Source organism: Chiloscyllium plagiosum, unplaced genomic scaffold (genome assembly GCF_037043375.1).
Source record: "Chiloscyllium plagiosum isolate Xiang-an unplaced genomic scaffold, Cpla_swu_hap1 HiC_scaffold_39, whole genome shotgun sequence".
Lineage (NCBI taxonomy): Eukaryota > Metazoa > Chordata > Chondrichthyes > Orectolobiformes > Hemiscylliidae > Chiloscyllium > Chiloscyllium plagiosum.
The window spans coordinates 94682680-94709604 of NW_028270177.1; positions in this window are offsets into that span (position 1 = coordinate 94682680).

Sequence of the window (26925 nt, forward strand, 5' to 3'; positions counted from 1 at the left end):
TTTGAATTTTGGAGTGGCTAGAACAAGCCACGTGCCAGTGAGGTAAAGAATACGAAGATATTACTTTTAAATACATTACCAAAGTGCTGGAATAGGAGACAGTCCTTCCAACATGTGGATAATTGGAATTCCAGGACAGTGGGACCTACACAAGAAGGACAGGATGGACTGAACTGGCAACAATCTCCTGGCATACAGGTTTACTATGCTATTGTGACTCAGGAGGTTTTAAGCAAGTGGGGCAGCGGGGGGAGGGGCGATTATGAAGTCGAAACCTGAGCAGTAAGTTTAGGACTACAGTGCCTGAGGAGGAGTTGGATAGTAATACCAGGACAGATAAGGCCAATAACAAACAGGCAAAGGGCACTGAACACAGTGGGAATGGTAGTCTGAAGTGTGCTGATTTTATTGTGAGGAGTGTGACGGGCAAGACAGATGACGTGGAGCTTGGGTGAATATACATAACTGCGATTTAAATATTACAGAGGTTCAATTGAGAGAGGGACAAGAGAGCAGTCAAACTTGTGTGTCCAGAAAGAGTTGCAGAATATGCAATGAGTGGCTGGAGACAATTGTTGGAAGCAACGTAATTATCCAGCACTTTCTTGGCTTTGGACAGTACGCATGCTTCAATGTCCAGACTGAAGAGACAAGAGAGGAACCTGGACTTTTCTCGAAGATACTTTCTGCTTTGCTTATAGTCCTTTGTAATCCTCTGTCACCACAGAAATGAAGAGACGAATTAACGTCAGGGTAACTCAAACGAAATATCAGATCAGGATCTGATGGAGTTGGACTGACATGCGTTTAATTGAAAGGAGAAACTTAGTATGGGTAAGGCAGATGAACTTGGAGACTGAATCAGTGCAAGGGACTATGAATTTGTAGCTGTTACAGGGACTTAGGTGAGGGAGTGACAGGGTTCGCTGTTTTCAACGATCCAGAGTTTTGTTGTGTTAGACGAGATAGAGAGCAAAGTAAAAGAGGTGGAGGAGTAGGACTACTAATCATGGAGAATGTTACATCTGCATTCTTAGAGGACGTACTGGAGAGCTCATGCAGTGCAGCAATATGAGTAGAGGAAACACATAAGATGGATGAAATTACTGCATCAGGATTAAACTACAATTCCGCCAAGAGACTCCCAAATATGCGGAACAAATATGAAGGGCTATTCAGGAAAGGTTCATTAAAAACAGAGTTGTCATATTGAGTGACATGAACGTCTCCAATATTGACCGGAACGTCCTGACAACAAAAGACTGAGATGCGACAGAATTTATTTTGGTGCATCCAAGAGGGCTACTTGCAACGGAATGTGGATAGTCCAACTGCAGAAGCAACTGGACCTCGTCTTGACGAATGAGCCTTGTCAGGTGACTGACTTTTCAGTGGGAGAGCATTTTGGAAACTGTGATTAAACTCCGCATGTTTTAAAATAGCTAAGAACATGGATTATTCAGGACCTTTTGGAAAGGAAATGAATTGGGGTAAGGCAAATTAAGTCAGTATCAGGCAGGAGCGATGGAGTTTTAATTGGGATGAGCTGCTATCAGGCAAATCTACATTCTTTATGTAGCAACTGTTTATTAAATCGTGATTGCAATATCATCGCATAAATGTTGTCCCAACTGCTCGAATTTTAATCTATTGTATTTGAAGACATATTTCGAGTCCGCTGCATGTAAGAGAACGGGAAGAAGTAATGGATGATTGTGCATTGTGTCCTTCAACGAAACAGCTTTTCTCAGCAGGCACATAGATTTCTTTTTGATGGGCAGAGAATTGCACAACTAATACAGCACAGAAGGAGGCCATTCAGTCCATCGACCGGCCATGATCTCTCCAACTCCACCACCTGAAATCATGCAGACTGACTGGTGGAAGACTGAGAGATAGAAAGAGAGATAGAGATAGAGATGGAGAGAGAGAGAGAAAAAAAAAAGACTGGGCGGGGGTGGTGGTGGTGGAGGGAGAGTAAGACAGAATGAACCCGAGAAGGAAGAAAGTGAATGGAGGTAAATAGAGAGGAGAGTAACGGTGCAACAGACTGAATGAGAAAGGAACAAAGAACGAAGAAAAATTTCATCCCAGGAACAGGCCAGTCGGCACTCCAAACCTGAGACAATCCAGATCTACTGTCTAAACTTCTCGCGCAATTCCTAAGCATCTGTATCCATCTGCTCCCCACCTACTCGTGCATCTGTCCAGACGCACCTTAAATGAATCTACCATGCCTGCCTCTACCACCTCTGCTGGCAACGCGTTGCAGACACCCACCACACTCTGTGTAAAGTACTTGCCGCGTGTATAGCCCTTAAACTTTTTCTCCTCTTACCTTCAAAGCATGACTTTTAGATTGCTGATGCTCCTAATGGCAGCCCCAAGCGTTGGGAAGAGTAATTTATTGATAAAAACTAAATGTGTACACAAAAGCCACTATCTTTACAGGATATACGTAATATTATTGACTGATCCAGAACAGAAATATATTTCTGTTTCCATTTGTTCAGATGTATGGATCAGAGAATTCCATGAGGAAGAGTGGACAGGACCTGACGTTGCTATTGCCACTCTGGCCTGCAATGCTAGTAATAATTCCCTCCAGGTCATTTATTTTTGTGTCCAGTTCACACACTAAGAACAGCTTGTATTGGATGAATGCATTTGTTTTTGTGCATGGCGAAATTCTGTTTCGCTAATGCTTTTGTTTTTCAGGTTTCTACTATCCGTTGCTCATTGTTAACAACAGTTTCGACTACTTTGCTCCTCCGGTCTCTTTGGTTTTGCTCTTCAGGTTGAATCATTTCTTCTTCAACAAATAAGAGCGCTATCTTGTTGATATTCCTGCTTTTATTTTCATTTGATTTTCGTTTCATTATCTGCTGCAGCTGAAGTTGGCTCTCAGTTACTTGTATTTATTCAATAATTGAATTTGTTCTATAATTGGACATTTCACTGTATACATTTACTGGTATCAAAACACTCATCAAAACAGACCTGGAGAGAATGTATACAGAGGAACATAGAAAGAGAAGACTCCACAGCAGGCTGGTTTTGAAATTTGAATTTTTTGGCACTCTTAATCGGTGATTTTATCGGACCTGTATTGTGGAGAAAAAGTTAAAAGGTAGGCTTGTAGGAAGGATTTGTAAAAAGCTGTTAGTTAAGTATTCTCTGTTACACTTAAAAGAGTAAAGTTGTTAAGTTTTATTCCAAATGTTGACTTTTGGAATAATTATTTGCCTCTCGAATGTTAACAGATTACAGTACAGGGTGAATCTTATTTGTGTTGCTGATGTAAATTAGAAAATGATTTTACGTCGTGTCATAACAAAAGCCGGGGGAAAGTAATTGAGAAACAGAAAAGGAAACATTCTGGGAAATACTGAGGAGTGAAATGGAGAGCTGGAGAGAAAAGAAACCGAGGGAATCTGGGAGAGACGGAATAACAATGAAGAGGAAGCAAGTAAGAGACGGGCAGCTCGATAGAAGCAAAAATGAGAGGGGGAAGCAGAGGGAGCTGCTGAGAACGGGACAGATCAGGAAAGGTGTAGAATGAAAGGAAATACCTGATAGCACCATGCAGAATCGCAGGATATTTCAGAGTGTTGGACAGACATGTCATGACGAAAGAGGATTGTCACAGATTTCATAGATGAAACAAGACAGCCATTTAACACCCAGTCAGCTCCTAAGTTTCACAACAAAGTATCGGCTGATTTGGTTCAGAGGTAGTTATTGGTGCCAGTGCGCTGGCGGGAATATCCTGAGTTTTGCTTCAAGAAATGTTTCAGTATCAGGTATGTTCAGATATTGTGGAGGACAGAGAACACCTATAGGAACAGGGAAAAGGCTGTTTTTAGTGAATGAGGAAAAGTGATTTCTATTTGTGTTAATTCCACCTGCCATACGACAGGGAACGTGAATTTCACTCAGTCGTGCCATACAGCTTTGGTAGTAGATACCTAAATGTAAAGGATAGCCACAGCAGAACAAGCAGGAAACGAGAAGCGGTGTTGTCACCATCATCTCATAGCTTCTTTCAAAGAACCTAATTCATCATTCTCTGAAGAAATGCAATGGGTTTAAACATAGACGGTTGCTGCTTCCCATACAAGACAATTATAGCCTCAACAGACACCAGCCATTCTTAATTCTGAATAAAACACTGCTGCCATTTTAAAGTTGGTTTTGTGCTTCCTTGGTCTGATGAGGAGATGTGGGAAATGAACTTAAGGTCCCTGTGTTAAAGATAGGTACACTTCTATGGCAAAATAAGAACCTCAATAGCTTGTCTGTTCTGGTTAGGTCTTGACAGGTAATGCAGTGGGCGAGAATCAGAGAGACTAATCCCTCCTCATGGATACAAGAGCAGGATAAGTGCGTGGAGGTGGATTGAATTGATAGAAATACTTCCGTTTCAGGAATATCATGGGGAACAATTTCTGATCATGTCGGACAGTCTGTCTGTCTGTTACATATTTGCATCTAATACGGATCTCATCAGCTACAAAGCTCCATTCAGTCTCTCAGAATACAAGAAATGCCACTTTGTCACACGGTTGAGACTGAAAAGCATCCAGCATCTTGGTGTGTCCTCTTGTGTTCAATAGGAAGCATCCACTCAGCTGAATCTTCAAATATCAGTCTCCCTTACTGTAGATCGTGCTTTTCTGTAGACAACACACGCTGTGCACTGTCCATAACTCAGTTGTCCAAAACTGTGAATATTGCATCACTCTCGCTGTTGTATCACTGTAGCTGAAAACGTGTTGCTGGAAAAGCGCAGCAGGTCAGGCAGCATCCAGGGAACAGGAGAATCGACGTTTCGGGCATAAGCCCTTCTTCAGGGCTTATGCCCGAAACGTCGATTCGCCTGTTCCCTGGATGCTGCCTGACCTGCTGCGCTTTTCCAGCAACACATTTTCAGCTCTGATCTCCAGCATCTGCAGACCTCACTTTCTCCTCGTTGTATCACTGTGGACAACACAAATGTTGCACACTGCTGAGTATCCAAATACCAGCCATCCTTCAAACTAATTTCGTATTTGTTGGACAATCCAGCAGCTGTGTACTGCTGAGTGTCAAAATATAGCTATGCCACCTTGTCCCCTTTGTATTAGTGTCGATTGTAACTCTGCACGTGTGCGTGCATATATGTTTGCCATTGTGTGTATATTGTCTGAGTGTTTCTGTTTGTGTGAAACTGAGTGAGAGTGTGTATGTATGCTTAACTCTCTCTTTCTGATTAAGTCCATATTTGTGTGCCTGTGTGAAACCATGGATGTGCGTGCGAGTGTGTGTGTGTTTAGGTGTTGTATGAGTCTGTGTGTGTGTCTGTGTGTGTTCATGCTTGTGCAAGGTTGGCCGTCTGAGCTTGCTGCTATGATTGTGCATGTGTGTCTGTGTGTGTGAGTGTGCATGTGATTGTGTGCTTGAATTGATGTGTTTGTGTCTGTCCGTATGAGTGTCTTTATATGTGTGCAAGTCAGAGTGTTTCAGTGTGCGTTTATTAAGTATGTTATTGTGTGTTTGTGAGTCGGTGCGTGTTATTATTTGACTCATCAGTGAAACGGCCGATGGGATCGTGTTCAAATAACGACCGAATTCGGTGAGTGGTGAAAGTAGCACCTGCATTCCGCAATCACAGCACAGGTTTGAAGCAGCAGAGGAATGCCGAAATTCAGTTCTTGCAAGAGCCCATTGATTCACAGTTCTTACATATATTAATACCTCATTTTTATGGTGTTACATTTTTTATATGTAGCACAAAAATGTTTGATGGTCTTCTCTCCCAGGGGATAGGAGATGGGTTAAAACGTGCTAAATGCTTGCTGAAACCTCTGTTGGAGTGAAGGGTGTCTAACTGGTTTGTTTGCATAAGTATGAGGCGTCAGCTCTTTTGTCTTTCAAACCAGTAAATATCAGTAAAAACATACAAGGCGTATAAGGTCTAAATAAGTGATAAATCATAATCACCGAATAAAGGATATTAAACGGGATACTGCAGTTTTGTGGCAAGGTTTATTTACTATTTGCGGGTATGAGTTTCATTTATTCATGCAATTTCATGGAAACGCTGTTTTGTTAGTTATTTTCTTAAAGCGATAATGGGCTAGTTAAATGTATTTAACAGGTACTTCATCATTTCAAGTCCAGTAGATGGTTAGTAAAGGCTGATATTATATTGTAATGTTTCGTGGAAACTTCACAGGTATGACATTTTTCTGTACGACAAGGTTGGCCGGGGCTTACTAATACTATTAGTTTTCGTGGAGACTGAATGTGTGATATTGTTCGGTGCGCTGATAAGTTGTGGAAATGTAGTAATGGATTTGAAATGATTGTTTTTAAATTTGGGACCGTGGTTTGATGAATGACGGGATGTTCTCAGAGCAGACATTCAAAATCATTTGGCAGAATGCGTTATCACTAGAATTTCTAAACAAGCACCAAGACATTTCTTGAATGCTGATGAAAAGGGCACTACTTGCGAGAACATTCTTGTCTGCCTGGACTGTGTGTGCCAGCACAAACTGCACTCGAAGCGGCTGTAGGCTGAGCACAGATTATCACAAATTGCCTTCTGGAATGTCCCTTTGCAAAGCTTTTGTCGCATTTAATACCAAGCAGCTATATGATGCAGGATCCTGTGCTCCACCAGCTGTTCCCCTGTACCCATACCAAGACAACCTCAAATGTACTTGGAGGACCACCGACTTAACAAATGACGCTCTTTGGTCTGCCCAGAACTTGTTGGCCTTCCAGACAAAGGAGTTGACATCAACGGAGTGTAGTAGACTGGCACATTCCAAACTTCAGGACTACATGCTGATGGATGCATGAAAGCGTGGGGCACCCGCCACCACACAGCACCCATAAATTCTCACAATATTCCAAATGTTGTGTACAGCCTGAACAGTGAATCCCTGTACTTGTGCTCCAACCTTCACAAACACTGAAATTATATTTTCCTTCTTAACTGCTAACAGAAGCTGCATTCAGCCGGAAGAGAATCCTGAATGCAAAGCACCAAGTCCCTTTGTGCTTCAGATTTCTGAAGCCTTTACCCATTTAGAAAAGTCTCCGATTCTTCTTCTAATCCCAATACACATCCTCTCACGTTTTCCCACCTTGTATTCTGCCTGCCAGAGAATTCTGGTCAAGGAATCACCGCCCGGTACCTTTCTTTGTATTTCCGGTCTGGCAGCATCTCCTCAGACAGAGGTAATGCAGACACAATGTTTCGAGTCCAGGGTGGCCGTCCTTCAGATGAGTGCGCTTTGGGACTTGACGCTCTGACGTGCAATTTCCTCATCATTTTCATTTCTCCGTCTTTGAGTATTTTTCATTCTGATCCATATTATTGTGTTTGGCCACACAAAGGTTCGGACCCTTTTGTGTTCTTGCTTTCTCTCCTGAAAGGCTTGGTGCTCTTTAAGGAGTTTTTCTTCAGAAGCAAATGCTAACAGTTACGTGAGGCATGAGGCGGTCCTTAACCTAAACCTCGCATGTGGGGAGGAGGGCAGGGCGAGAAACTAAATGTCTGCAGGCCCGAAGGAAATGATGGTGGTTATTCTCGGGTGGAGGGAGTGGTGCTGTGTCAACGAAGTCCTATTGCTGAAGGTAATAATGGTGTTTATTAGGGGTGGAGGGAGAGCTGGCTGTATCGACAAAGTCCCGTTCCTGAAGACAATAATGATTGCCATTGGGGGGTGGAGAGAGAGAGGACTCTGTCGACAAAGTCCCGTTCCCGAAGGTAATGACGCTGGTCATTAGAGTATGGAGGGAGAGTGGACTGTGTCAACAAAGTTGCGTTCCTGAAAGAAATGATGGTGGTTATTGGGGTCGGGGGACGAAAGGAGAGCTGACTGCATCGACAAATTCCCATTCCGGAAGGTCATGTCCGTGGTTATTGGGGCAAGGGGGCGGCTGAAGGGAAAGCGGACAGTGTCAAAGAAATCCCGTTCCTGAATGTAATGATGACGGTCATTGGGGGGTGGAGGGGGAGGGGACAATTTCTGCTTGGCCTGCCCGCCCTCCCCTCAATGTGTCATCTTGCCAGTACGTGGGGTCGGGCGATGATTACAGATCTTATTTTATTTTTTCCATTTGCCATCACTCAGCCCGGACTCTATCTATTTAAACTCGATGATATTGTGCAATGGTGAGGAGAAGAAGCTTGTGAAGGAAGAGACATGGCTGAACACGGCCAGAGTGAGCAAGGCGCTGTGTTGTTATGCCACCCTGTCGCGCTCCAGCTTCATCAGGGTCCGCAGGGACTGAGAAAGAAAGTGAATTTGGAGACGGGAAGAGTTAATGGGTTTGGGATTGTCTTCTTCAAACGGCAGTCTGCACTAATTCAATAGCTAAATTTCAATCTGTCGTGGGCGATTTTTTTTTATTGATGAATGGTGTTCGGACGATATGGGCTGAAGGCAAAGAAATGGGGTGAGGCCACAGATCAGCCATAGCCTAACTGAGGGGCGGAACAGCCTTGAGGGCTGAATGGCCTCCTCCTTTTACTGTGAAACTTGTTTACAAATTTACCAGAAACTTCAGTAAAATATGACGGCAGTGGATTAATCAGGACAGATAATCGATATGAAGGCAGGGCTCACTCTGCTGATACCATTGGGATGGGTCTGTGCATTTCTCACGTTACGGCTTTTGAGTCTGGTATTTGCCACTGTATTTATAAGTTGCGTAGCTCATGGTACCAACTCCCTGCCTGACCCGATCCATATTTTTTTTTTAATTTGCTCAGTGGGTTGGAGACACATAAAAGCACGGGAAGAAGCCATATGACCTTTCATGCTTCAATCAGCAAAGCCCAGTCAACGCTTTGACAAAACGACTTTTCATTGACATGAGAACTTCAATCTAAATCTCTTCCAAATGTGTTTGTTCAGACAAATATCCACAGCACTACCCCTATCATCTATTTGTTCGATTTCACAAACACCACCTCCTTCAATCAATCTGGTTCCTTGAGAGAAAAGCTGCCAAGTTGGTTAGCTGAGATCTTCATGTGAAGGCCATACTATCTCTGCTGGTTTAATCAATCATTCTTGAAATATCCATTTGTAGGATTTCCCAGAGATTTCACAGTTGCCCAAATGTAATTGCAGCTGCCTCTCCCTACCCCTCACCCCCTTATAATTTTGAATTAATTGGCAAACCTCTGGGAAGTAGATTTCAGTAATTTCATATTGGAAGTTTTTTTTTTGTCTTTTGAGAATCAGCTTAAATCAACTTCACAGAAATGGCTGGAAATCGGAGTGCGGTCACTCACTTGGACTCATCATTATAGCCGCATCGCTCTGCCAACCTTCTGTTAATGATTCCCAAAAGCACTTAACAAGACACTGATCGTGACCAATGCAATTAGTCTGAAATTCAAAAAGGAAAAGTAAGAATTGCGGGTGGAACTCAGGAGGTCTGGAAGCATCAGCAGCAGAACTCCGCAGTGTGGAAGAAGACTTACTGACTTGAAACGTTTACCCTGTTTTCTACCCTCAGATGCAACTAGGACTGCTGAGATTCACCAGTAATTTTGGTTTTCTTTCAGGTCTCCAACATTGGCAGTCCTTTGATTAAAAATAGAACAAGCGTTAACTCAAAGAAGGGAATATCAGTTCATGTGGTCGGCATGGACGGGTTGGACCGAAGGGTCTGTTTCCATGCTGTACATCTCTATGACTGTGACTCTATGTGACGTTAATCCATGTATAGAGGCAGGTGTGCAGGAGCATCTGAAATCAGATTGGGATATGGGGAATTGGAGAGATTTAGGTGAGAGTAGAAAGGTTTTGACAGCTCACTAATACAGCACTTCATACAGTTACTGATTAAAATGCAGACAACGTAGTGGAGCCGATGAGCGGATACAGGGTGCGAGCTGGGCGATATTTATGATCTACCAGTACAGTTTGTTCTTATGATATCATTTTTTCAGGCGGTCTAATAGCAGCCGTTAATGCCATTGGATTCACTGAGTAGTGAAGGATCAGTGAACAGAGCGGAGTGTTCAAGAATTTTCTTCCTGAATCTCTAACTCCCACTCGGCTAGTGACAATTTATGCTCCCCGCGAAACGTGTTGTCATCAATTCTGCCTGATTCCTGGCATTTATTATCGCGTGAAATCATAGTTCATGGCTTGAGTAATACCATTCCCAAATGACTCCTGTCCAATACCATAACAATTTGCGTGTGCCTACTCTCAAACTATTAACGCCATTATTCAGGAACGTGGAACATTTCAAGCCCGAAACTGATGACTGCAACAGACTAGTTAAAGTTACATTTACTTTCAGTGTTATAACATCAGGATATCAAATTTGAGGGGACAGTTAAGATCTTTCCGTGGTGACATGTTGACCAGTCCCTCTTAAGGATGACAGGTCTTTTGTCAGTGATGTTTTACACAATTTCACATTTCTCCAGCTTGAATTGTGTTTCATAGTTTATTTTTGCCCAGGTGACCAGCTGATTTAGATGCCAGTGCAGTGTAGAGATAGCTTCATGTCTACAAGCGACTAATGTTTGCAATCTGTAAATTCAATAAACCACATCCAATTCCACATCATTGATATACAAAAGGAAAAGCAGGTGGCCAGTACTGTTGCCGGAGGATAAATCAATGAATTACAGGAATTCATCAGTTTGAGACCCTCAGGACCCCAAACATAAACTCTGTTTTCTCCACAAAAGGTGCCAAACTGCAAAGCGGCTCCATCATTTTCTATTTTGATTCTGAACCTTGAGGAACTGAACTATTTTAGCCAAGCATACGCTGCATTCTTCCTATAATCAATTTGATCATCATCAGAAACACTCCTTCCATAAATCATTTTTCTTCCTTCACAGAAAATTATAGGTTCAGCAGAAACAACCTTTCCTTAACAAATCCTTACTTACTGACTTGGATTAAACGTTCACTCTCTATATCGTAACTTCTATTGTCTCTCAGAGATTTATCCAGACATTTTCCAATCACTGGAAATGTAATAGTAGCTGGTCCACTCATTATTTGTACCTCACGCTATCCAACATGAGGGGAATAATTATTGCCTGTTGTCTCCATTGCTGTAATCTGGTGACGTCAATGCTCTGAAGATTACTGATGTGACGATGCTGTTTTTTTTAAAAAACTGTTCTGTTGTCCTCGTTTTGTTTCTCAATAGACATAATAAAGGTATAGGCTCCGATATGTCTGAAATATCTACTTGAGAAGGCTTTTAACTCTTTCTTTGAAAACACTTGTAAAATGAAAGGGATGTGGCCACTTCTCCCAGTTCACAGTTTAGTTTGGTTTGCGTTGGTTTAGTAAGCAGTTTGTTTGGATCTGCTGATCAAATATAACTGCTGGTGGCGGGGAGAGGTTCCCGGAATCAACAGAGGCTTTCTGTCTGACTCTCTCTCTGACATCTCTCCTTGAAAAGCCTGTGCTTTATTTTATTTTTTTGCGAAGGGGTGCTTTGAGTGATGTTGCAACTATGTGCACTTAAGTTTCGACAGAGGCGATTGGTTTTTCAGATAGGTTGTTATTCTAAATTCAATTATGTGTCATTTATGTTTCATTCAGTAGTTTGTAAATGAATTCTGTTTTCTTTTAATCTGACTTGTTGGGGTAATTGCATCACTCCTGGAATCTCCACTCTGTACCTTCTTAAAACAATTGGAGTTTGGGATACCTTCTTCAAATGCCTTGAGACGGTCTGGCCTGGTCCATAACAATGACAACTAATGGCTGCAAGGTGGGAACTGTAACCAACCCGCAGAATCAATCAGTCTGTCAGAGTTAATGAAGTAACTCATGCGAGCAAACAGATTCTGTCTGTCATCTCCACACTCCTATTGGTGCACTTAACAACACTCTGACCATGACCAATTGAATGAGGTTGAAATAAGAAGAAAATGTCCGGGAGAAACTCATCAGGACTGGCAGCATCAGCGTCAGATATTCTCGGTTCTGAAGGAGAATCATGGGATTCTAACGGTTCAATCTGCTTTCTCGTCATTGATGCTCCTGGACATGGTGAGTTTCGGAATCAATTTCAATGTTGTCTTTCAGATCTTCAAAGTCTGCAATTCCTTGTTTAAAATCGAAATAACCTCTTGAAGGGGCTGTCAGATCAGATGAGGGAGGTGCGCAGAAGCATTTTAAATCAGACAGGGGTCTGAATAATTGGAGACGTTTAGAGAGAGTGTTCATAAGTTAAGTTTGAGCAGCGAAAAGCACGGTGCTTAATGCTGTTACCAACTAAAATATGGAAGATTGCAGAGGAGCAGGTGAGCCTGGAGAGGGTGGGAGCTGGACGACATTAATTACACGGAAGTACAGTCTGTTCATTTGATCAGATTTTGTCATTCTGACTAATACCAGTCATTGACAATGGGGGAAGGGTTAGAGAACAATAGGCATCAGACATAGGTGCAGGAGTAGGCCATTCTGTCCCTCCAGCCAGCACCACCATTCATTATGATCATGGCTGATCATTCTTAATTCGGATCCTGTTCCTGCCTTGTCCCCATATTCCTTCATTCCACTATCCTTAAGAGCTCTATCCAACTCTTTCTTGAAAGTATCCAGATACTGGACCTCCACAGCCTTTGGAGAAGAGCATTCCATACACTCACCACTTTCTGGGTAAAGATGTTTCTCCTCAACTCTGTTATAAGTGGCCTACCCCTTATTTTTAAACTATGTCCACTGGTTCGGGACGCACCCATCAGCGGAAACATGCTTCCTGCTTCCAGAGTGTCCAATCCTTTAATAATCTTATATGTCTCAATCAGATCCCCTCTCAGTCTTCTAAACTCAAGTGAATACAAACCAAGTTGCTCCAATCCTACAGCGAAAGATTGTCCCGCCACTCCGGGAATTCACCTCTGAACCTACGCTGCACTCCCTCAATAGTCAGAATGTCATTCCTCAAGCTTGGAGACCAAAACTGGGCACAATATTCCAGGTGCGGTCTCACCAGGGCCCTGTCCAGCTGCAGAAGGATCTCTTTGCTTCTATACTCAATTTCTCTTGTTATGAAGGCCAGATACTATTAGCTTTCTTCATGGCCTGCTGCACCTGCATGCTTGCTTTCATTGACTCATGTACAAGAACACCTAGATCTCGTTGTACTTCCCCTTTACCTAACCTGACTCCATTTAGGTAGTATCTGGATTAGTGGTGCTGGAAGAGCACAGCAGTTCAGGCAGCATCCAAGGAGCTTCGAAATCGACGTTTCGGGCAAAAGCCCTTCACCAGGAATAAAGGCAGTGAGCCTGAAGCATAGAGAGATAAGCTAGAGGAGGGTGGGGGTGGGGAGAAAGTAGCATAGAGTACAATGGGTGAGTAGGGGAGGGGATGAAGGTGATAGGTCATGGAGGAGAGGGTGGAGTGGATAGGTGGAAAATGAGATAGGCAGGTAGGACAAGTCTGGACAAGTCATGGGGACAGTGCTGAGCTGGAAGTTTAGAACTATGGTGAGGTGGGGGAAGGGGAAATGAGGAAACTGTTGAAGTCCACATTGATGCCCTGGCGTTGAAGTGTTGCGAGGCGGAAGATGAGGCGTTCTTCCTCCAGGAGCGGCGGTGAAGGAGGCCCAGGACCTCCATGTCCTCGGTAGAGTGGGAGGGAGCGTTGGAATGTTGGGCCACGGGGCGGTGTGGTTGATTGTTGCGGGTGTCCCATTTAGGTAGTAATCTGCCTTCCTTTTCTTGCAACCAAAGTGGATAAACACACATATATCCACATTAAACTGCATCTGCCATGCATCCATCCACTCACCTCGCCTGTCAGGTAATCCTGTATTCTCCTAACATCCTCCTCACAATTCACCCTGCCAGCCAGCTTTGTCTCATCAGCAAATTTGATAATATAACTTTTAATATCTTCATTTATATCATTAATGTATATTGTAAAAATCCGCGGTCCCAGCACTGACTCCTGCGACGCACCACTGGTCACCGTCTGCCATTCCGAAACGGAGCCGTTTATCACTACTCTTTGTTTCCTGTCAGACTACCAATTTTCAATCCGTGTCAGTATTTTGCCCCTAATATCATGTATCCTAATTCTGGTCACTAACCTCCTATTTGGGACTTTGTCAAAGATTTTCTGAAAGTCCAGGTATACTACATCCACTGGATCGCGCTTGTCCATTTTCAGAGTTACATCCTCAAAAAATTCCAGAAGATTAGTCAAGCATGATTTCCCCTTCATAAGTCCATGCTGAATCTGACCTATCCTGTTACTGGTATCCAGATGTGTCTTAAGTTCGTCCTTTAAAATTGACTCCAGCATTTTTCCCACCACTGAGGTTAGACTAACTGGTCTATAATTCTCTGTTTTTCTCTCCCTCCTTTCTTAAAGTGTGGGAGAATATTATCCACCCTCCAATCCGCAGGAACTGATCTTAAATCTGTAGAACATTGGAAAATGATCACCGATGCATCCACGATTTCTAGAGCCACCTCCTTCAGTACCCTGGGAAGCAGACCTTACAGTCTCTCCAGCACAATTTCCTGCCTAAAATACATTCCCTTCAGTTCAGGTCCTTCAGTCACTATTACATCCGGAAGATTGCTCGTGTTTTCCCCAGTGAAGGCAGATCTAAAGTACCAATTCAACTCTTCTGCCATTTCTTTGTTTCCCGTAATAAATTCACCCGTTTCTGTCTTCAAGGGCCAAATTTTAGTCTTAAGCAAATTGTTCTTTTTACATACCTATCCTCCTTGATATTTGTGGCCAGTTTCCCTTCGTACCTTATTTTTTCTTTGCATATTTCCTGTTTAGTTATCCGCTGTTGTTCTTTAAAAGTTTCCCAGTCCTCCGATTTCCCGCTCATCTTTGCTATGTTATAATTTTTCCCTTTTGTCTTTATATGGCCCTTCACTTCCTTCGTCAGCCCCGGCCAACCTTGCCTCCCCTTTGGATCTTTCTTCCTTTATGGAATGAAGTGATCTTGCATCTTTTGCATTACACCCAGAAATACCTGCCATTGTTGCTCCACTGCCATCCCTGCTAAGGTATTGGACCATTGAACTTTAGCCAGCTCCTCCCTCATAGCTCTACTGTTCCCCTTATTCAACTGAAATCTTGTCACTTCCGATTCTACCTCTCCCTTTAAATTGCAGATTAAAGCTTATTTTGTTGTGGTCACCACCTCCTCATTGCTCCTTACTTAGAGGTCCCTGATCAAATCCGTTTCGTTGCACAATACCAGATCCAGAATTGCTTTCTCTTCTACTATGTATTTCTCTCTTGTGTGTAGTTCTTTGGCCAGTCTGTAAGATATTCCGTGTAGCGAGACTATGGGTCTGAGGGGGGCTCCTGGTTTACGGATTTTTGGTAGTCCGTAGAATCGTGGGGTGTTGGTCCCGTCTTGTTTCATTTTTTTGTAATTCCGTCTTGTTTAATTGTCTGGAATTGTGTAATTTTCTTAGGAGATATGTAATTTTGTTTCCTAGTTGTGGGGTCGGGTCTAGCGCCACCTGTTGGTAAGTATTGGTGTCTGCGAGTAGTGCATTGTCTTTGTCTGTGTAGTCCCTTCTGTTCAGGGTGACTGTGAGCCGACATTTGTCTGCAGGTAATATAACGATGTTTTTTTTGTCTTTTTTGGGGTTTTCTAGGGCTTTCTTTTCTTGTGTGTTCAGTTTGTTCCCCTCCCTTTTTCGGCTCAGAGTAGGTGCAACTGTCTGTCTGATCGTTTGTTGTGTTTCTTCCATGAGATTGTTGTCCTTCAATGTGAGAACCACCTAATAACGTATTCAAGAGGAACGGATACTCAAAAAATACAGTCCGCGGATTCCTCAAGAACAAACCACGACAAGCAGACCAAACACAGCCAGAAATCCTAACCACCTTACCATACATTAAAGAAATTTCAGAAATGACAGCCAGACTACTAAGACCCCTCGGAATCCGAGTAGCACACAAACGCACCAACACTCTCAAACAAAAACTAACAAAATTAAAACACCCAGTGGAACCCTTGGACAAAACCAACGTCTTCTACAAAATTCCATGCAAAGACTGCCACAAACACTACGTAGGAAAAACAGGAAGAAAGTTAGCCACCAGGATACACGAACACCAGCTAGCCACAAAAAGACACAACCCTCTCTCCCTCGTAGCCCTACACACGGAGGAAAAAAAAACACTATTTCGACTGGGACAGCACATCAATCCTGGGACAGGCTAAGCCATGACATGCCAGAGAATTCCTTGACGCCTGGCACTCCAACCACAACCCTATAAACAAACACATAGATCCAAATATCATCTATCAACCCCTCAGAAAACGAACAGGAAACATATAAATAGAAAGCAGGAGACAACAGCTTCGCTTCACGTGGAGGTCGCCACTGATGATGTTACCTAGCCAGGTAATGAAACGTCTGGATAGCAAACGTACAGCTCAGCAAGCAAATCTACACCCTAAAGTTCATATATAATATTTTTAATTTGTTACTCGCCTCATCCTTCCTATTAATTTCTATTTCACTTGACCTTACGGCATGATCCTTTTTTGAGTTTTCTGCTCCATTAGTTCTGTTGTCTTTCTTGATTTCTCTTGTTGTAACTTTCCAGGTAACTTCCGCTGAAACTTCCAGTTTGTACACTCCCCCTCCCCCTCCCGCTATTTAGTTTAAACGCAGCTGTGTTGCAGTGGCAAACGTACCTGCCAGAATGTTGGTCCCCTACTTTTTAATGTGCAACCCGCTCCTTGCATAATTTATCCTTACCGCTAAACATGCATCAGTGATCCAAGAATTTAAATCCTTGCTTCCTGCACCAGTTCCCCAGCCACACATTGAAGTCCATTACCTCCCTGTTCCTGTCCTCTCCAGCCCGATGAACTGGAAGCAAACTGGAGATAGCCACGCTGGATGTCCTGCTTTTCAGCCTTCTTCTGACTTCTCCGAAATCCCGCTGTACAATGTCCCTCCTCTTCACGACGTCATTTGTGCCGATATGTACCAGCAGGTCTGTCTCTTCATCTTCGTCCTTGAGGATTTCCTGCACCCTGTCGGCGATGTCCTTAATCCTGGTACAGAGAAGGCAACACACCATCCTCAAATCCCGCCTGTTGCCTGGCCGTCTCACTATGGAGTCCCCTATTACCACGGCTCTATGTGACGTCTGACTCCTCGGCTCTGCCTCCACGCCAATTTCTGTTTTGCAGACCTGACCACCTCTCGGACTGGCAGTGACGTCTGTGTATACGGTTTCCAAGAGATTCAACCTGTTTTTGACAAGTGCTTCCCCCGAGGTCTCTTGCACTTGTCTCATCTCTGCCTTCCTCATCGTCTTCTCCCTTCCCCTCTCTTCTGGTATGCTCGGTGTAATAACCTCGCTGACGGTCCTGTCCAGAAACATCTCGTTCTCTCGGATGAGCCTGAGGTCATCTAGTTCTTTCTTCAATGCTGCATTATCCTCTGTCAGAAGCTGAACGTGTACATACTTTCTAGAGTTGTATGAGTCGGCTACACCATAGTCCCTGACCTCCCACAACTTGCATGCAATACACTGAATCAGCTTGGCAGTCATGTCTTCATCCTCTTCAACTGTGGAGGAATCAGAGCAGAGTGTCCCTGTTTTTCTGTTCCTGAATCGCCAGCTCCTGCTGTTAGTGAGGCCACAGTCTCCTGGGAAAGCAGATGACCCAATTCTATCCAGATTCCTGGCCTTTATTATTCAGACAGTTAATCATCCACCTATAAACGTGGATTATTCACGTTTATTGTTCACGAACATAAGGACATTTATTGTCCGAAACTGAGGACTGAAACAAAGTTGATCAAATTGATTACATGAGTTGGAAGGTCAAGTTGCGGCTGTATAGGACTTTGGTTAGGCAACTGTTGGAATATTGCGTGCAATTCTGGTCTCCTTCCTATCGTAAAGATGTTGTGAAACTTGAAAGGGTTCAGAAAAGAATTGCAAGAATGTTGCCAGGTTTGGAGGATTTGAGCTAGAGGGAGAGGCTGAACAGGCTGGGCCTGTTTTCCCTGGAGCGTCGGAGACTGAGGGGGTGACCTTATAGAGGTTTACAAAATTATGAGGAGCATGGATAGGATAAGTAAGCAAAGTCTTTTCCCTGGGGTCGGTGAGTCCATAAGTAGAGGGCATAGGTTTAGGGTGAGAGGGACAAGATATAAAAGATACCTAAGTGGCAACTTTTTCTCGAAGAGGGAGGTACGTGTTTGGAATGAGCTGCCAGAGGAAGTTTTGTAGGCTGGTACACTTGCAGCATTTAAGAGGCATTTGGGTGATATATGAATAGGAAGAGTTTGGAGGGATATGGTCCGGGTGTTGGCAGATGGGACTAGATTGGGTTGGGACATCTTGTCGGCATGGATGGGTTGGACTGAATGGTCTGTTTCCACGTTGTACATCTCTATGACTTTATGACTCTAAATTTACATGTAATTTGTCTAATCGAAGCAGGGCAATGTCTTCTTTGGGAGGTCAGTTAATATCCTTCCTTATTGAGCTTTTGACCATGGTTTGGATGATAGATCTATAATCAATGATATCTTACAGAATCTCACCATCCGCCTACTTGAATTCCATTTGATAACGTTGTTTTGCACGTCCATGCAGTGTACATATAATATCCCCATTGCAAAAGACACAATTATTGTTTTCGGTAAATTCAATACCCTACGTGCAGTTCCAGATCAGTGACATAAATCAGGAAAAGCAGGTGACCAGTACAAACGCCTTAAGAGAAAACAGAGAACTGCAGAGATTCATCAGATGGAGCTATGAGTCTCCAGCAATTTATTTTTTTAATGAACCTTGAGGAACGAAGCATATGCTGCACTCTTCCCATAATCGACTTTATCATCGTCAGAAACACTCCCTCAATTAATCATTCGTGTTCCTCCAATGAAGATCAGAAGTTAATCAGACGCAGTAATGCTCAGAGATTGTCAGAGTAAATGAAGCAGCTCAGAGCAAACAGATTCTGTCTGTTCACTCCACACTCACTTTGGAACACAGTTAGATGGAAAATTAATTGTGTTGATACTGATGAAATGCTCAATCGCATTGATATTGACGAAATGCTCAATCACATTTTACTTGTTGTTGTGCAGTATTTCTCGACAACTAAACTAAATATAACGTTGAAAGGAGTTAACCATGAAAACATTTAATTTGAAATAAAATGAAAAACTCAGGAGTTCTGTTGTGACTCCCGTTCATTTGAACCTTGTGTAGACCTGACGCATTAATCTTTCCTGGCGCATTCTCATCTTGTACGTTGTGGTCCCACTCCAGGATTTTGACCACATTGTCCAGGCTGACACTTCCTGTGGTCATGAAGGATGTCATATAAATGTAAATCTTTATTTCTTGTTTGTCTTTTGTTGTTGACATCAGGTTAGAATGACCCAAAGTCAAACCCAGGTCAACTGCTTGGAAGGCAACAATGCTCACCTTTACGCGGTTTTCACTACATATTGAGTACATGCAGAAACAAGCTGATGTGCAGTTAGAGAAATAGTTCCTGATTATAATTTCTAAACGTACAATGTTGGAAATTTTGTCGCGAAATAGGAGATTTGAGATGTAATAAAAGACTGCCTTGACTGAATGCATGGTCCTTATTAGGATTGGCGCAAACTCTTAAAGGGCACAACGCAGAATTTTGCCTCATTCCCTGAAATAAATCAACAACACTAACAGCAAGAAAATCTGAGAGCAACTCTGGAAGTTTCAGAGAAGGAAAAGTTGTGAAGGGTGACAATACAGGAAGAGTAATGCAAATAGCAAAAAGAAAAACGAGGAACTGTTGGACATACTGAGCCAATGCTGCATTACTTGTGAGGTCAGGAAACTCTTGGTAACAGTTCATGAAACAGAAACCTCTTGACAAATTGATGGTTAATCCGACAGATATACAGTTTTCTGTTTTACTTTGTAAAGGGGGAAAGAGCCGAGTCCTTGCTGGGATGGAGAGAAACCAGAGCAGTTTCCATTGCTTCAGAATTGTACAATTATACAGCATGATCAGTCCACGCTGATCATAGTCCCACCTGCCTGATCCTGGCCAATTTTTCAATAAACATTCTGTATTCACCAAATTATCTAAATGTCTTTTCAACATTGCAAACAGACCTGTGTCCACCCTTTCCTCAGGAAGTTCGTTGCACACACGAACCATTGGCTCTGCAAATAATGTGATCCATAGTTTTTTTTTAATCCAAAGTCCCTGATATCACAAAACACTGTGTAGTCTAAATAAATCCACTGAAAAATCCTTCATGTAATTCACGGCTGTGACTTTAAAGAAATTCTGCGATTTGCATATTAATCAACGGAAACCTGCATCCCCATTGGACGTTATTCAAGACTTAGCAGCCAGCCAACTTTATTTAATCCATCGCATCAGGTGTTTGACAATTTGTTATTTTACCAATAAAGTCTGTGTCCTATGTAACTGCCCCATCTGATGAAGGAGCAGCCCTTCCAAATAAACCTGTTGGACCATAACCTGGCGTTGTGTGATTTTTAACTTTGTCCACACAGTCCAATACCATTACCTCCTCATCATAAATAATCGCTGGCCATTCCCATGGTTTTCATAATAAATAAAATTCTTCAGAAAAAAAAATCAATGATTCCTTTCAACATATTGGTGTATTCCCATTTTAAAAAAAAACCAATAGCACTCCCAGCCAGAATTAATGAATACATGGCCCATTTAAATTTATCTTCGGCATTCCCAATGGTTTAATAACCATTCATCAGAACATGATTGCGGCACAGAATCATCAACCTGTCCCCTTCACATGCATCTGTCCAGCTCATCACAACTAACATTCATTAGAACAAGCATCTCCTTTGAAGATCCGAGTATCAAAATTCTGTTTTCTGACTTTTCCAATTTTTTTTTAACCAATGGGAAACACACTGTTTCGATTCTGAAAACCTATTTCACTTTGAACTCAATTATCTATTAGAATACAACTACTCCGTTTTCCGACGTTTCCAAGGTTTTGATTAATTAATGGAAGCACATTGCGTCATACGATGAAAATTGAATTAATATTCAGCTCCTTCGTCCAATAACCCTTTCGTCAGCAAAGAAAATATGTCAGTTTCTGCAGACTCTTCGCATTAGTGAAGTTTTTTTTGTCGTTCGTGGAAATAGTACAAGATATGAAGCCGATTTGGTCTGTTCGGCATATTGAGACTGATCTGTTGTTCGATCATGTTTAATACGTTTCTCAATCCCATTCCCCTGCCTTCTCTGCATTGTGCTTACTCCCCTTACTAATTAAAAAAAAAACTTCCTCGAACGGGAGAGGCTTCCATTTTCTTAGCGTCAGCAGCAACTCAAAGGGCGGGAGATTGGACCAGGGGCCTACCGGGAGCGGCGAGTCACTGAGTTGAGCTTTTATATTTGAAGTCAGAGAGCAGAGTTTTCTGGGAAAGAAGGGACTTCTTAATTTTATTTACATCGAGCTATATAAGTCAGAGTTTTCTCAGAGCGAGACCCTACCATTGTAGGGCCTCACACCCACACACCTCCTATAACCTTAAAGACTGTGGACACATCAGCTAATCCACTCTTCTTTTTTTCTTTGTGATAAGGGGACTAGCAGAATGTTCTTCCTGCATGATGCTTGAGGACAGGGACAGCATTAGTATCCTACCAAGTACATCTGCACGAAGTGCACCCAACTCACGCTCGTCCAAGACCGTGGTAGAAAGCTGGAGCTGGAGCTGGATGAACGACGGGAGACAGTATGTGATAAACAAGAATTACAGGGAAGCAGTTACTCCCAGGCAAGCAAAAAGCTGGTGACTCTTCGAAGGGGAAAACTAATCTGTGGAGGGAATCCCTGTGGTCGTTCCCCTGGAAAACATGCATGCCGTTTTGGATACTTTTGACCTGGATGACTTACCAGGGGCATGCCGTGGGGCCCAGGTCTCTGGCACAGAGCCTGTTCCTGTTGCACAGAAGGGAAGGAGGGAAAGGAGGAGAGTGTTAGGTATTGGGGACTCAATAGTTAGAGGCTCAGATAGAAGGCTTGTTGGTAACGTATGAGACTTACTGCCTCCCAGGTGCCAGGGTACATAATGTCTCTGATCGTATCATTGGGATGCTGAAGAGAGAGGGCGACGAGTCTCAAGTCGTGGTTCATGTAGATTCAAATGACATAGGTAAAAAGAGGGATAGGAATGTAAGGCAGGATTTTGGGGAGCTAGGGTGGAAGCTGATACCGAGAACAAACAGAGTTATTATCTCTGGTTTGTTATGCATGCCACGTGATAGCGAGACAAGGAATAGGGAGAGATATCAGCTGAACACGCGGCTGCAAGAATGGTGCAGCACGGACGGTTTCAGGTGCTTGGATAATTGGGGCTCATTCTGGGGGAGTTGGGACCTGTACAAACAGGACGATCTTAACTTGAACCAGAGAGGTACTAATATCCTGTGTGGGAAATTTGTTGGTGCTATTCGAGTGGGTTTAAACTAGCTCAACAGGAGGATGGGAAACTGGGGCGTAGTTGCAATGCACAGGAGGATGAGAGCAGGGAGGATAGGGATAGGATTGCAGGGTCACAGGAATGTGCTGGCAGACAGAAACCTGGTTTGAAGTGTGTCTACTTCAACGCTAGAAGTATCCGAAATAAGGTACGTGAGCTTGCAGCACGAATAGGTACGTGGGACTTCGATGTTGTGACCATTTCGGAGGCATGAATAGAGCAGGGTGAGGAATAGATGCTTCTGGTTCCAGGATTTAGATGTTTCATTAAGAACAGTCAAGGCGGTAAAAGGGTGGGAGGTGTCGCCTTGTTAGTCATGGAGTGTATAACAGTGGCTGAGAGAACTTTTGACGAGGACTCGTCCACTGAGGTAGTGTGGTTTGAGGTAAGAAACAGGACAGGAGCGGTCACACTGCTTGGATTTTTTCATAGGGCTCCACAGAGTTCCAGGGAGATGGCAGAGGGGATTGGCAGAATTATTCTGGGGAGGAGTGAAAGGAACAGGTGGTCATTATGGGGGACTTTAACTTCCCTAACTTTGACTGGAAATGTTTTAACTCTTGTACATCGGATAGATCAGTTTTTGTCCAATGTGTAGAGCAGGGCTTCCTTGCACAGTCCGTCGAAGGGCCGACAAGAGGGGATGCTACACTGGATCTGGTGCATGGTAATGAACCAGGCCAGGTATTTGATTTAGTTGGAGGTGAGCACTTTGGACAGAGTGACCATAATTCAGTTGCGTTTTGTTTAGCGATGGGAAGGGAAAGGAACATGCCACATTTCAAGGGTTATCGATGCGGCAAGGGCAACTATAATGCGATTAGGCAAGAATTAGGATGCATAGAATGGGGCAGCAAAATGCAGTGGATACAGACACTGCAAATGTGAAGCTTATGTAAGGAACAGATATTGCGTATCCTTAATAGGTATGTCTCTGTCAGGCTGGGAGGAAGTGATAAGGTAAGGGAACCGTGGTTTACGACAAAAAATGCATCGCTTGTTAAGCATAACAAGGAGGTTTATGTGTTGATGAGGCAAGATGGTTCAGATGAGGCGATGAGAGTTACAGCTCAGCTCAGAGCATTTAAAGAGAGAGTTAAGAAGGTCACAGAGAGGACTCGAGCAGTCTTCTGCAAATAAAGTAAAGAAGAACCCAAAAACGTTCTATAGTTTTGTGAGGAATAAAGGGATGACTAGAGTAGGAATAGGACTAATGAAAGACAGAAGTGGGAAGTTGAGTGTGGACCTTGTGGAGATCGGAGAGGTGCTAAGTGAAAGTTTCTCATTGGTTTTCACTCAGGTAAAAGAGAATGTTTTAGAGGACAATAATGATATACGAGATATTAGCCTAGAAAGGATCGAGGTTAGTTATGAACAGGTGTTATCAATTATGGAAGGATTGAAAGTCGACACGTCCCTGGGCCTGGCGGGATTTATGCAAGGATTCTCTGGTAAGCTAAGGAGTAGTTAGCAGAGACTTTGGCTTTGATATTTGAGTCGTCATTGTCTACAGGTTTAGTTCCAGTTGACTGGAGGTTTGCAAATTTTGTCCCCTTGTTAAAGAAGGGCAGTAGAAATGACCCAGGTAATTTTCGACTAGTGAGCCTTACTTCTGTTGGAGGATAGATTTTGGAAAGGATTATAAGAGTTAAGATTTATTAACAGGCAACAATTTGATTTCAGATGGTCAACATGGTTTCATCAAGGGTAGGAGAAAGTGAGGTCTGCAGATGCTGGAGATCAAAGTTGAAACTTTATTGCTGGAACAGCACAGCAGGTCAGGCAGCATCCAGGGAACAGGAGATTCGACGTTTCGGGCACAGGCCCTTCTTCAGGAAGGGCCTGTGCCCGAAACGTCGAATCTCCTGTTCCCTGGATGCTGCCTGACCTGCTGTGCTGTTCCAGCAATAAAGTTTCAACCTTCATCAAGGGTAGGACGTGTCTCACAAACCTCATTGAGTTTTTTGAGAAAGTGACCAAGCACGTAGATGAGGGTATGGCAGTTGAAGTGGTATAAATGGACTTCAGTAAAGCCTTTGATAAGAATCCACATGGTAGGCAGTTAGAGAAAATGAAGAGGCATGGAATTGTGGGTGATTTAGCAGTTTCGATTAGAAACTAGCTTTCTGAAAGAAGGCAGCGAGTGGTGGTTGATGGAAAATATTCAGCCAGGAGTCCGGTTATTAGTGGTGTGCCACAAAGATCCGTTTTTGGACCACTGCTGTTTGACATTTTTTACAAATGACTTAGACGCAGGCATAGGTGGATGGATTAGTAAATTTGCAGATGACAATAAAGTCGATAGAGTAGTGGACTGTTTGGAAGAATTGTTTGCAGGGGGCGTTAGATAAACAACAGAATTGGTCTGAGACGTGACAAATGGAGTTCAATGCAACTAAATGTGAGGTGATGCACTTTGGGAAGAATAACAGGAAGGCAGAGTACTGGATCAATGGAAATATTCTTGGTAGTGTGGATGTGCATGTATATAGAACTCTGATAGTTGCCACCCAGGTTCATAATTCTGTTAGGAAGGCAGACGGTGTATTAGGTTTCATTCGTAGAGGGATTGAATCCATAATATCATGCTTCAACTATACAAAACGGTCGTGCGGCCACACTTGGAATATTGTGTGCAGCTGTGGGAGCACGTCGAAGCGTTGGAAAAGGTGCAGAGGAAATTTACGAGGATATTGCCTGGTCTGGAGAGAGGGTCTTGTGAGGAAAGGCTGAGAGACTTGGATCTGTTCTCATTGGAAAGAACAAGGCTGCGAGGGGATTTGATAGAGACATACAAAATGATCAGAGGACTAAATAGAGTAGACAGTGAAAGCCCTTTTTCCAAGGATGACGACGTCAGCTTGTACGAGTGGACATAACTAGAGATTGAGGGGTGGTAGTTTAAAGACAGATGTCAGAGGCAGGTTCTTTATACAGAGAGTGATAAGAGCGAGGAACGCCCTACTTGTCAATGTAGTCAACTCAGCCACATTAGGGAGATTTCAACAATCCTTAGACAAGCCCATGAATGATGATGGAATAATGGAGGGGGTCGAGAATAGTTCACAGGTCGATCCAACATCGAGGGCTGAAGGGCCTGTTCTGTGCTGTATTGTTCTATGTTCTAATCAAGAACATACTTATCTCTGTCATGTGAACATTCAACGACTTGGCTTCCACAGTCCTTTATGCAACTGGATCTACAGATTCATCATCTTCAGGTTGATAAAATTCCTGTTTATCTAATTTTTAAGTAGTTTGAACTTTGCTCTGAGGCTCTGTCCTTGGATCCTAGTCACTCCGACTAGTGGAAACATCTTCTCCACGTCTACTCTATCCATGCTTCTTCATAATCAGGAAGTTTCAATGCAAACTGTCCCGTTCATTCTGAACTCGATTAAATAAAGACTCAGAAGCCACAATCACAACTTAAATAAAAACCCTTTCATGCCCAGGATAATTCTTGTGAATTGTTTCTGACCCCCTCCAAGGCCAGCACGTGTCTCCTCAGATATAGCCTCCAAGACTTCTCACATTATTCCAAATGTATTCTGACCAGAGCCATAATCAACCTCAGCAGTAAATCCTCTCTCGTACTGAAACCATATCTACGTGTACGCTAACATAGCTTTTCCCTTCCTTATAGCCAAGCCGAACTTAATTATTAACATTCAGAGCATCCTGAACCAATACTCCAAAGTCCCTTTGTACTTCAGATTTCGGAAGCATTTCCTCATTTTGAAAATAGTTGATACATTTATTTTTCCAACCTAAGAGTATCATAACACACTTTCCCATATTTTACTTCCATCTGCCACTTCTTGCCCACTCTTCGACTCTGTCCAAGTACTTCTGCAGCACTCCTGCATCCTCAACATTATCCATTATTTTTGTTTCATCTGGAAACTAGCTACAGTTCCGTTTGGTCCTTTATCCACGTTGAAAAAAATGCTTCAGGAAATTTCACCTTTTTCCAAAAAGGATATCCAATTTAAAAAATGGCCTGAAATCGATACTTTTTAATATTGACTCATTTGTAAGATTTGATTCCATTTTATTATTTCACTCTTACTGAACTTCGAAGTATCCTCCATGGAGCCTCTAACATATTTTTCACCTCCTGTCTGAATTTGCTTTGGGTCGCTGCATAAATACAGGGGTTCTGAAAGCAATTCAAATAAACCAGGAAATATCCAATTTCGAAGGCGACATATGCAGAACTTGTCCTGTCACCACGATAATCATTAGTGTCCGTCAACATGTTAACTCCTAAGTTCACTGAATGTGTAAACCAAGCAATGTAAAGCAGAATGATACAGAGAACAGTAAAACAATGGATCTCCTTCGATTCTCCACCTCTGAATCTCTCTCTTTGTCAGTGCTGTGGTGGCAGAGTCCAGTGCGGGTTCTA